We start from the raw sequence: 10368 nt of genomic DNA, 5'->3' as shown, positions 1-10368 counted from the left end.
CTGCTGCTATGACAAGGCTTTTTTGCCGCTGCTCTTTCAACCTGACGTAATTGCCTGTAGGAAAGAGTCCTCAATTTGCCCTTATCAGCACGCACACGTGTGTACTGTGAATCAGCTACATACTTCTTGATTGCCAAGACACTTCATCCTGATCATCGCACAATGTTGATTGTAGTCATGCCTTGACCTAAACACTCCACAATTTGTTGCTTCTCAGCAGCCGACACATCCTTTTTCTTTCCCATTTTGGCAGAAAATGTAGGCTGCTTAATAATGTGAGAGAGCCTTCTTAAGTAGTCTTGCCTTTCATTGGACACACCTGCCAAACTAATTAGCACAGGTGTCTGCAATTGCTTACAGTGATATAAAGAGCCCTGACACACATCACCATCAATGAGTTTAACTGACAAACAAACAAATTCTTCCCTTATCACTCCTAAACACTTTTTGTATAATAATTTGGAACGCAGTGTACATGTGCTTTTCCACAAAACACCAGTGGTTCACGTAGTGAATCTTACAGTTCTAACTTGCCAACCGTGGTCTGTATGGAGTTGTTCAATAAAGGGCCCAAAATTAAGATAACATAGATGGGAGAGGTCTCTATGAATAGGAATTCCTAAGTATTTGATACCCTGTGAGGGCCAGGCAAAGGGAAAGTTGGACTGGATGGAATCCTATATGGATTTGGGGAGGGAGACATCGAGGGCCTCAGACTTCGCTGCATTAATTTTAAAATTTTACCATGTAACAAAGTGATCTATTTCAGCCATAACAGCATGGATGGATATATGTGATTGAGTGATATATACTAGGACATCATCAGCAAATAGAGAGCACTTGTACTCGGTGCCTCCCACCTCAATCCACCTAATATTGGGGTTATGGCGAATTGATGAGAGCAGGTGCTCCGTCACTAGGATGTATAAGAGAGGGGACAGAGGACATCACTGCCTTGTCCCATTGGTGATTGTGAAAGGTGATGAAAATGTTCTGACGCGCCCCCTGGGCCTTGGGACACCCGGAGCCGGACCCTTTTTGGTGGATGCTGGTGGTTGTAGTCTCTGTGGCAGCGACCCGGTTCCGTGGCTCAGGGCGGTCAAACCAGTGGCGGAACTATTTATGTGGTTTTGATGTTTAAATGTCCGACTACGCCACCCGTGGATTGCGGTCAGAGTGAACCGCCGCTCCAGGGCAGACCGCTGAGGCTGGTGTTGTGGGTGCAGCAGAGCGTAGCATAACTCCCCACGGGAGGAGTATAGCCTCAGGGCAGTGTATGCGGAGGATGGGTGTGATGGTGCAGGGCAGCAGCAGTAACGACATGGAGTCAGTGATGCAGTTCAGGGCCTTTACTCACAGTTCTTATTATCCAGACCACGTCTGCAGGTAACGGCTGCCCACGTCGTACTGTGCTCACCAGGTGAGGGGCTCAGACAACTCCCAGATAACTTTGGAGCACTTCACAGGACCCCCTTTGTGTGTCCTTTGTCTGGCCTTTCTTACCAACACTTCTGTCCGGCTGCCTCGGGCCTCCTCTTGGTAAACTTGGCGCCAGTTTCCCTGACCCTATGTGGTGCCTTCCTAGCGGGTGTAGCGAGGGGCTGCGCCACATAAAATGTCAGAGCCTCCGGTTTCTAGCTGAGGGTCGTTTCCTGCCTCCACTAGTTCGGGGACCGGTCTCCCCCTTTGGCCTGACCCCTCCACGCAGGTGGATTCGGGCGTGCGGTGGCGACTCGCCCGTCCGCACCCCTGGGATCCCTTCATTCCTCGTTCCTGGAGCCTTCTCCGCTCCTCTTCCTTCCTTCTCCCTCTTCCAGGCCTGGGCCTCTGTTACTAGGCCCGCCTCCAGAGCAGAGCTCATGCAGAGCCCCTGCTCCCTGCCACTTCTGCTCAGACTTCTCTGCACTGAACTAAGATGGTGCCCACCTTTTATACTCCCTTCTCAATGCACCCAGGAACTGCTTCCTCCCTGCTCCTGCACTACAGGGTTCCCCTTCCTCAGTGTTCCCTCCCCCCACTCCAGCCAGGGACAGGGACTGTCGTGCCCATCTCAGGGGCATATTGGTCGCCCTGCCCCACGGCAATGTGGTGTAATGCATGCAGGTGTCGGGTCCTGATCCACACTCCATCCTTACCTGAGAGTGAGATATCACACCTCTGGGTGAGGTGCAATACGTCTGTAGCAACCGAGCCCTCAGGGTGCTACAGTTCCATTTATCTTCAGCCTAGGTGACGTATTGCGATACAGGGCCATGATTTTGGCTATAAAAGGGTCCCCTAGACCCCTACCCCAAGCTTTTTAAGAGAATCATATATGGCGTGCCAGGAGACTCTATGGAATGCTTTCTCAGCATCCAACGAGAGTATCTAATTACAAATTTTTAACTGCATCTAGCCCAGGAAATACTTTGTGCCTAGTAGCAGTGTCTGCTAGTGAGCGGATTATCCCGGCTGTTAAGCAAGCTGCACCACCTGTAGTTTAGACACTTAATTTTTTCAAAGGAAATGCTTCGGGACCATGGGATACTTAGTGAAGAGCATCAGGAGGCACCCCAAGGCATAGGGGCTGGGACTGGCAGTAGGATGCCTTGCGGTGGACAGCCGAGCTCGATCCTTATAAAAGCTTTTTAACTGCAGCAGCTTTAGTGGACGCTACTGGAGCTGGAATTACCGCGGCTGCTGGCATGAGACTTGCCCTCCAATAGATCCTTGTAAATGGATTTAAAGTGTATTCATTCAAATTAGAGAGACAATTTAAATTAAAAAGCTTAGAGCTGCCTCCACCACAGGGGGGCTCGCTCGACCCACCAGCGGACAGGCACCAGTATTGGGAGAGGGGGGCTGGCCGTCAGGGTTCACCGCGGCTCTGGCACAAACCCGGCGACACGGAGGTGGCACGGGCAGGAGCGGACTGGCCGTCTCGGCTTCTCACTTTTTGGATTTTAGAAGGGCATGACATGCCTATATCTGTGTCTCCCCCTCCTTTTACTCCTCCACCTCTTTTATTTTCGCATGACTATATGTACTTGTCACTTTTCCATGTGTTAGTTATGTCTTCTGAGCAGTTTGTCAGCTTTTGGACACTTTTGAAGGTGTTTTCTATGTGTTTCTATGTGTTTTTGTTTGCCTGCCATTGGTTTTAACGGTGTTCGAAGGTGTTCGACGAACAGTTCGGCGAACACACGGGTGTTCGACGAACCGAACCGAACTCAAACACCACGGGGGTGGCTCAACACTACCAGTGACACTTCTATCCGGTATCCTCGGGCCTTGGCGGGCGACTTGTGTTCCGTCCCCTGGGTCCTATGTGGCTACCTTCTTAGTGAGACTGGTGTGGACTTTTGCCTGCAGTACATGAAATGCTGCAGCCTCCGGTTTCTAGTTGAGCCTTGCTGTTTCTCCTCTAGTTGAGGGACCGGTTCCCCTTATCTGGCCTGACCCCTCTACCTCCTGGTAGCAGCGGGAGTACAGGTGGCCTTCTGCACGGCCCGTAGCCCTAGGGTCCCTTCGGTTCCTGGAGCCTTCCTGCTCCCACTCCTCTCTTCTCTCCTTCAGTCCTGGGCCTCCCAGGCTAGGCCCGCCTCCGGAGCAGAGCTCATGCCGAGCCTCTGTTCCTGTCACTTTTCCTCCTCTGACTGGCTTGCTCTTTCTAAGATGGCTTCCTATTTATACTCTCCCTGTCATGTGCTCCCCTAAGCTGCTCCCCTAAGCACCCACTACATAGGATCCTCCCACCAGCTAGGGACCTGGGACTGTGCTCTCCCTTAGGAGCAATCTCGCCCTAACCCCACTGCGGGTATGTGTTGGATGCAGGTGTTAGGGTCCCGAGCCATACGCCTTCCTTACCTGAGGGTGAGATACCACACCTCTGGGTGAGATGCAGTAACTCTGTGGTGACTGCACCCTCAGGGGCGCCACACACCTTTCTGCACAGTTTTGAAATGGCGACGAAGATGTTTAGTGCTGACGACGATGCCATTATCAGCATAACTATTCCGGTGATTTACATGCTGGAGCACACATTAAACAGAATTCAGAGTCAGGTGGTCGGACAAGAGGAGGTGGAGGAAGTAGAGGAGGAGTCGTATGCGGAAGGGATAACATCTCCAAGGTCCAGACGGTTGGCAGCACCAAGGAGGCAGGCATGGGAGGGTGGGGGAGAGGGATTAAACAGGGCGCATGGTAGCAGCCAAACTGTTGAGGAAGGTGCAGGAGCCGAGGAAGAAGTGGAGGATGAACTGGCGATGGGCATGGAAGACTCATCAGATGAGGGAGACCTTGATCACATTTCTGTTGTGCGAGGTTGGGGGGAGAGGGCAGAGGAAAGAAGCATGATTCTTACCTCGCTACCAACACAACAAGGACTTGGTCCTCCTGGATGCGCAAGACACATGAGTGCCTTCTTGCTGCACTACCTGCACTACCTGCAACATGTCCCTCAGCTTAAGTGTCCATGAGCTGAAGTGCCTGAAATTTGAATTAATCCTGAATAATATGATGCATGCAGACTGTACCTTACCGGCCACCACCGCACTCTAATCAGCATCTCTGTTTATCCATTCCTCTTACAGGTACGTGACCCAACTTTTCCATCCTGATTTCCATGCAGCCTTCCCTATATCTCTCTGCTCCTACTATATACTAATGGTACGTGACCCAACTTTTCCATCCTGATTTCCATGCAGCCTTCCCTATATCTCTCTGCTCCTACTATATACTAATGGTACGTGACCCAACTTTTCCATCCTGATTTCCATGCAGCCTTCCCTATATCTCTCTGCTCCTACTATATACTAATGGTACGTGACCCAACTTTTCCATCCTGATTTCCATGCAGCCTTCCCTATATCTCTCTGCTCCTACTATATACTAATGGTACGTGACCCAACTTTTCCATCCTGATTTCCATGCAGCCTTCCCTATATCTCTCTGCTCCTACTATATACTAATGGTACGTGACCCAACTTTTCCATCCTGATTTCCATGCAGCCTTCCCTATATCTCTCTGCTCCTACTATATACTAATGGTACGTGACCCAACTTTTCCATCCTGATTTCCATGCAGCCTTCCCTATATCTCTCTGCTCCTACTATATACTAATGGTACGTGACCCAACTTTTCCATCCTGATTTCCATGCAGCCTTCCCTATATCTCTCTGCTCCTACTATATACTAATGGTACGTGACCCAACTTTTCCATCCTGATTTCCATGCAGCCTTCCCTATATCTCTCTGCTCCTACTATATACTAATGGTACGTGACCCAACTTTTCCATCCTGATTTCCATGCAGCCTTCCCTATATCTCTCTGCTCCTACTATATACTAATGGTACGTGACCCAAGTTACACTACCCACCCCCCACTTTCATTTATGACCTTGTTTACTGAACCTTTGAGTATCCTACATCTGGTTCAGCCTTAATCAGCTGATCAAGATGAGCACAGACCACTCCCCTCTGGTTCACAGCTGAATGCATTCTGTAGGCCATATATTGAGAACTAGGAGTCTGTGTCAGACTGAAGTCTGTGTCCCTCAGCTTAAGTGTCCATGAGCTGAAGTGCCTGAAATTTGAATTAATCCTGAATTGAACCTGAAGTGAACTGAAGGTACCTGGATACTAAGTCACAGTAAACAATGATTGTTTTTGTTTTCATTCTCACCCCCTTAATCCTTCACTTCTTTCAACCACCCCTAATCCCTACACCGGGAAAGGAACTCTTCATCTCTCCCTCCATTCTCCCCACCCATCTCACCTCTTCCTCAGAGCTATTCCACAACATACAATCCTTTGTCTCCAAACACAGACAGCCACCTCATGCCCTCTCCTGCTCCCACCTAATAACGCTTTCTCTGCTCCTCCTTACTGCCGGCGACATCTCTCCAAATCCTGGCCCTCCTCACCACATCCCTACATTCACTTCCACCTCCTACCCCCGATCTATCCCAAACTCTCGTAACCCTTCTAACCTTACACCCATCCGCCCAGCCCCTGCTTCCCTAGTCCCCCTAACAGGAGCTCTATGGAACGCTCGCTCTGTCTGCAATAAACTTTCCTACATTCACGATCTCTTCATCACTAACAAGCTTTCCTTCCTCGGAATCACTGAAACCTGGCTCACCCCCTCCGACACAGCCTCTCCTGCTGCACTTTCGTATGGCGGATTCCACCTCTCCCATACCCCCCGCCCCAACGGCAAGCACGGTGGAGGAATAGGTTTCCTCCTCTCAGAAAACTGCTCCTTCACCCAGATCCCACTGCCGCCCGCAATTACTCTCCCGTCTTTTGAGGTGCACTGTGTGCGCATCTACTCCCCCTCCAACCTCCAACTGGCTGTCATCTACCGCCCCCCAGGATCAGCCACCACTTTCTTTGACCACTTCACCACCTGGCTACTTCATTTCCTCTCTGTTGACATCCCCACTATCCTCATGGGCGACTTTAACATCCCCATTGATACTTCCCTCTCAGCTGCCTCTAAGCTTCTATCCCTCACTTCCTCCTTTGGTCTTACCCAGTGGTCTTCCACACCCACCCACAAAGACGGCCACACGCTGGACCTCATCTTCACCCGCCTCTGTTCCCTATCTAACCTCTCTAACTCACCTCTCCCTCTCTCTGACCACAACCTACTCACATTCTCTTCTCTCTCCTCCCCGGGGCAACAATCCCCACTCCACAAACTTGAATACCCTCGTAGAAATCTCAAACACCTTGACCTACACTCTCTCTCTGAATCCCTCCTCCCTCTTACAGACATTAGTTCCTTACATGATGCAGATGCTGCTGCCACTTTGTACAACACCACAATAGCTGCAGCTCTCGATTCGGTCGCCCCCCTCATGCATACCAAGACTCGCACAATCAACAGACAACCCTGGCACACCAGCCTAACTAAAGAACTGCGACGGGCCTCCAGGGCTGCTGAACGTAGATGGAAAAGGTCCCACTCCCATGAGCACTTCATCGCATTCAAACAGTCCCTCACTACCTTCAAGTCCACACTCACTGCAGCAAAACAAACCTACTTCACATCTCTCATATCCTCCCTGTCCCACAACCCCAAACAACTATTCAACACCTTCAATTCTCTCCTCCGTCCCCCAGTGCCTCCTCCCTCTCCTCTTATTTCAGCCGAAGACTTTGCCTCATTCTTCAAGCAGAAGATTGACACCATCAGACAAAGCTTTTGCCTAAAGCCCCCACAGCCCCTCCCCACACCTACTCAACCCTCCTCCTCCAAAACTACATTCTCCACCATTTCTGAAGATCAACTTTCCTCCTTACTCTCCAAATCACACCTCACCACCTGTAAACTTGACCCAATCCCGTCCCACCTCATCCCAAACCTTACCACTATCTTCATCCCAGCCCTAGCCCACCTCTTCAACCTGTCACTAACAACTGGTGTCTTCCCCTCATGTTTCAAACATGCCTCAATCACACCCATCCTCAAAAAGCCCTCCCTTGACCCATCCTCTGTGTCTAGCTATCGCCCCATATCACTTCTCCCCTATGCCTCAAAACTACTGGAACAACATGTCCATTCTGAACTGTCCTCCCACCTCTCCTCCTGCTCCCTTTTTGACCGCCTACAATCTGGTTTCCGACCGCACCATTCTACTGAAACTGCACTGACTAAAGTCACAAACGACCTACTAACCGCCAAATCTAAGCGACACTACTCTGTCCTCCTCCTCCTAGACCTGTCATCTGCCTTTGACACAGTGGACCATTCCCTCTTACTACAGACTCTCTCATCTCTCGGCATCACAGACTTGGCCCTATCCTGGATCTCCTCATACCTAACAGACCGGACATTCAGTGTCTCCCACTCACACACCACCTCTTCATCTCACCCCCTATCTGTCGGTGTCCCCCAAGGTTCAGTTCTAGGACCCCTGCTCTTCTCCATCTACACCTTAGGCCTGGGACAGCTCATAGAGTCTCATGGCTTTCATTATCACCTCTATGCTGATGACACACAGATCTACCTCTCTGGACCCGATATCACCTCCGTATTAACCAAAATCCCACAATGTCTGTCTGCTATTTCCTCCTTCTTCTCTGCTAGATTTCTAAAACTTAACATGGACAAAACAGAATTCATCATCTTTCCGCCATCTCATTCAACCCTCCCAACTGACCTATCCATCATAGTCAATGGCTGCCCACTCTCCCCAGTCCCTCAAGCTCGCTGCCTCGGGGTAACCCTGGACTCGGAACTCTCCTTCAAACCACATATCCAAGCCCTTTCCACTTCCTGCCGACTCCAACTTAAAAATATCTCCCGGATCCGCACATTCCTAAACCATGAATCTGCAAAAACACTGGTGCACGCCCTCATCATCTCCCGCCTTGACTACTGCAACCTCCTGCTCTGTGGCCTCCCCTCTAACACTCTCGCACCCCTCCAATCTATCATAAACTCTGCTGCTCGACTAATCCACCTGTCCCCCCGCTATTCCCCGGCCTCTCCTCTCTGTCAATCTCTTCACTGGCTCCCCATTGCTCAGAGACTCCAGTTCAAAACCCTAACCATGACATACAAAGCCATTCACAACCTGTCTCCTCCATATATCTCCGACCTAGTCTCCCGTTACATACCTGCACGCAACCTCCGATCCTCACAAGATCTCCTGCTCTACTCCCCTCTTATCTCCTCCTCCCACAACCGTATACAAGATTTCTCCCGTGCTTCCGCCCTACTCTGGAACTCTCTACCCCAACGTATCAGACTCTCGCCTACCGTGGAAACCTTCAAAAGGAACCTGAAGACCCACCTCTTCCGACAAGCCTACAACCTGCAGTAACCACCGCTCCACCATACCGCTGCACGACCAGCTCTACCCTCACCTACTGTATCCTCACCCATCCCTCGTAGATTGTGAGCCCTCGCGGGCAGGGTCCTCGCTCCGCCTGTACCAGTCGCTGTCACATTGTGTTCAAGATTATTGAAATTGTTCTTGTATTATACCCCCTTTTTCACATGTAAAGCGCCATGGAATAAATAGCGCTATAATAATAAATAATAATAATAATAATTGCAGAATTCGAAGTAATCTCGACTACTGGGTTGCCACACTCTTAGATCCCCGGTACAAAAGTAAATTTGCCGAAATAATTCCTGCCATAAAAAGGGATTGACGCATGCAGGAGTATCTGCAGACGCTGTTGCAGAATCTTACATGTGCTTTTCCACAAAACACCAGTGGTGCACGAAGTGAATCTCACAGTTCTAACTTGCCAACCGCGGGACTGTCGAGTCTTCATCACTCAAACCGTAACAGTAACACAGTATCTGCTGGTAACAGCAATTTTGTGAAATCGTTTCACCACTTTTTTAGACCATCCTTTGCAAGGCCACAGGAGACAAGAAGTCTGACACATAGTCAATGCCTAGAGAGGATGGTGCAGGAGTATCTCCAAGTGAACATCGAAGCCATGACTGTGTCACTGGACCCTTGCTCATTTTGGTATTCCAATCTGGAAAAATGGCCGGAGCTCGCCACTCACGCCTTGGAGATCTTGTCATGCCCTGCAGCCAGTGTTCTCTCTGAACGTGTGTTCAGCGCTGCTGATGGTGTGCTGACAGATAAGCGCACGCGGCTGTCCACTGAGAATGTAGACAGACTCACGTTCATAAAGATGAACAAATCATGGATTCGCAAGGACTTTTCTAATCCTGTGTTATCCTTGGGAGGCTAAAAGCTTGAGGATTTGGTAATATCACCTCACCAACCGTTTTAAGCAACTGTGGGGCAATTGATGCCACTTAACCCTAGAACGCATGACCATAAAAATCTACACTTTCATATACCTGGGGCCTTTTAGGCCCATGTGCAAATAACATTGAATAACTCAAACTCAAATGACAAACAACTATATACATGAAGAATACCTAGAGTTTCAAAATTCTAACTAAAGTAATCTTGCAGAAAATAGAAAACAATTAACAGGGTGGGACTGCGAGGCCCCAGGTATGCGTTCTAGGGTTAAGTGGTGTCTGTGCCACAATTTTGGGAAAAAATGGAAACTCTTTTTGGAGTCCCCTTGCTGTGTCTTACGTGACGTTGGCATCGTCAATTCCAGGTGGGTTGGGTCGCTCCCCCCCCCCTTTTAACTGTAAGAAACTACATACACTATGGCTTGGGGTAACACAGATGATTGAGTCTGAAGAGCTGTTTACTCAGAGGTCTGCTCCAAATCTTCAGTGTCTGCTAGTCAGCGTAGAATTTTTAACTGCATCTAGCCTAGGCAATACTTTGGGCGTAGTAGCCCAGCTGCGAAGCAAGCTGCACCGCCTGTGTATCTAATAAGAATTTTTAAATGCATCTAGCCTAGGCAGACTGTGGGGACCCCCAACC

This window comes from Phyllobates terribilis, unplaced genomic scaffold, assembly GCF_046119375.1.
Source record: "Phyllobates terribilis strain yellow unplaced genomic scaffold, ASM4611937v1 Scaffold_8__6_contigs__length_399053987, whole genome shotgun sequence".
Classification (NCBI taxonomy): Eukaryota; Metazoa; Chordata; class Amphibia; order Anura; family Dendrobatidae; genus Phyllobates; species Phyllobates terribilis.
Note: the sequence above shows the minus strand (reverse complement) of the source record.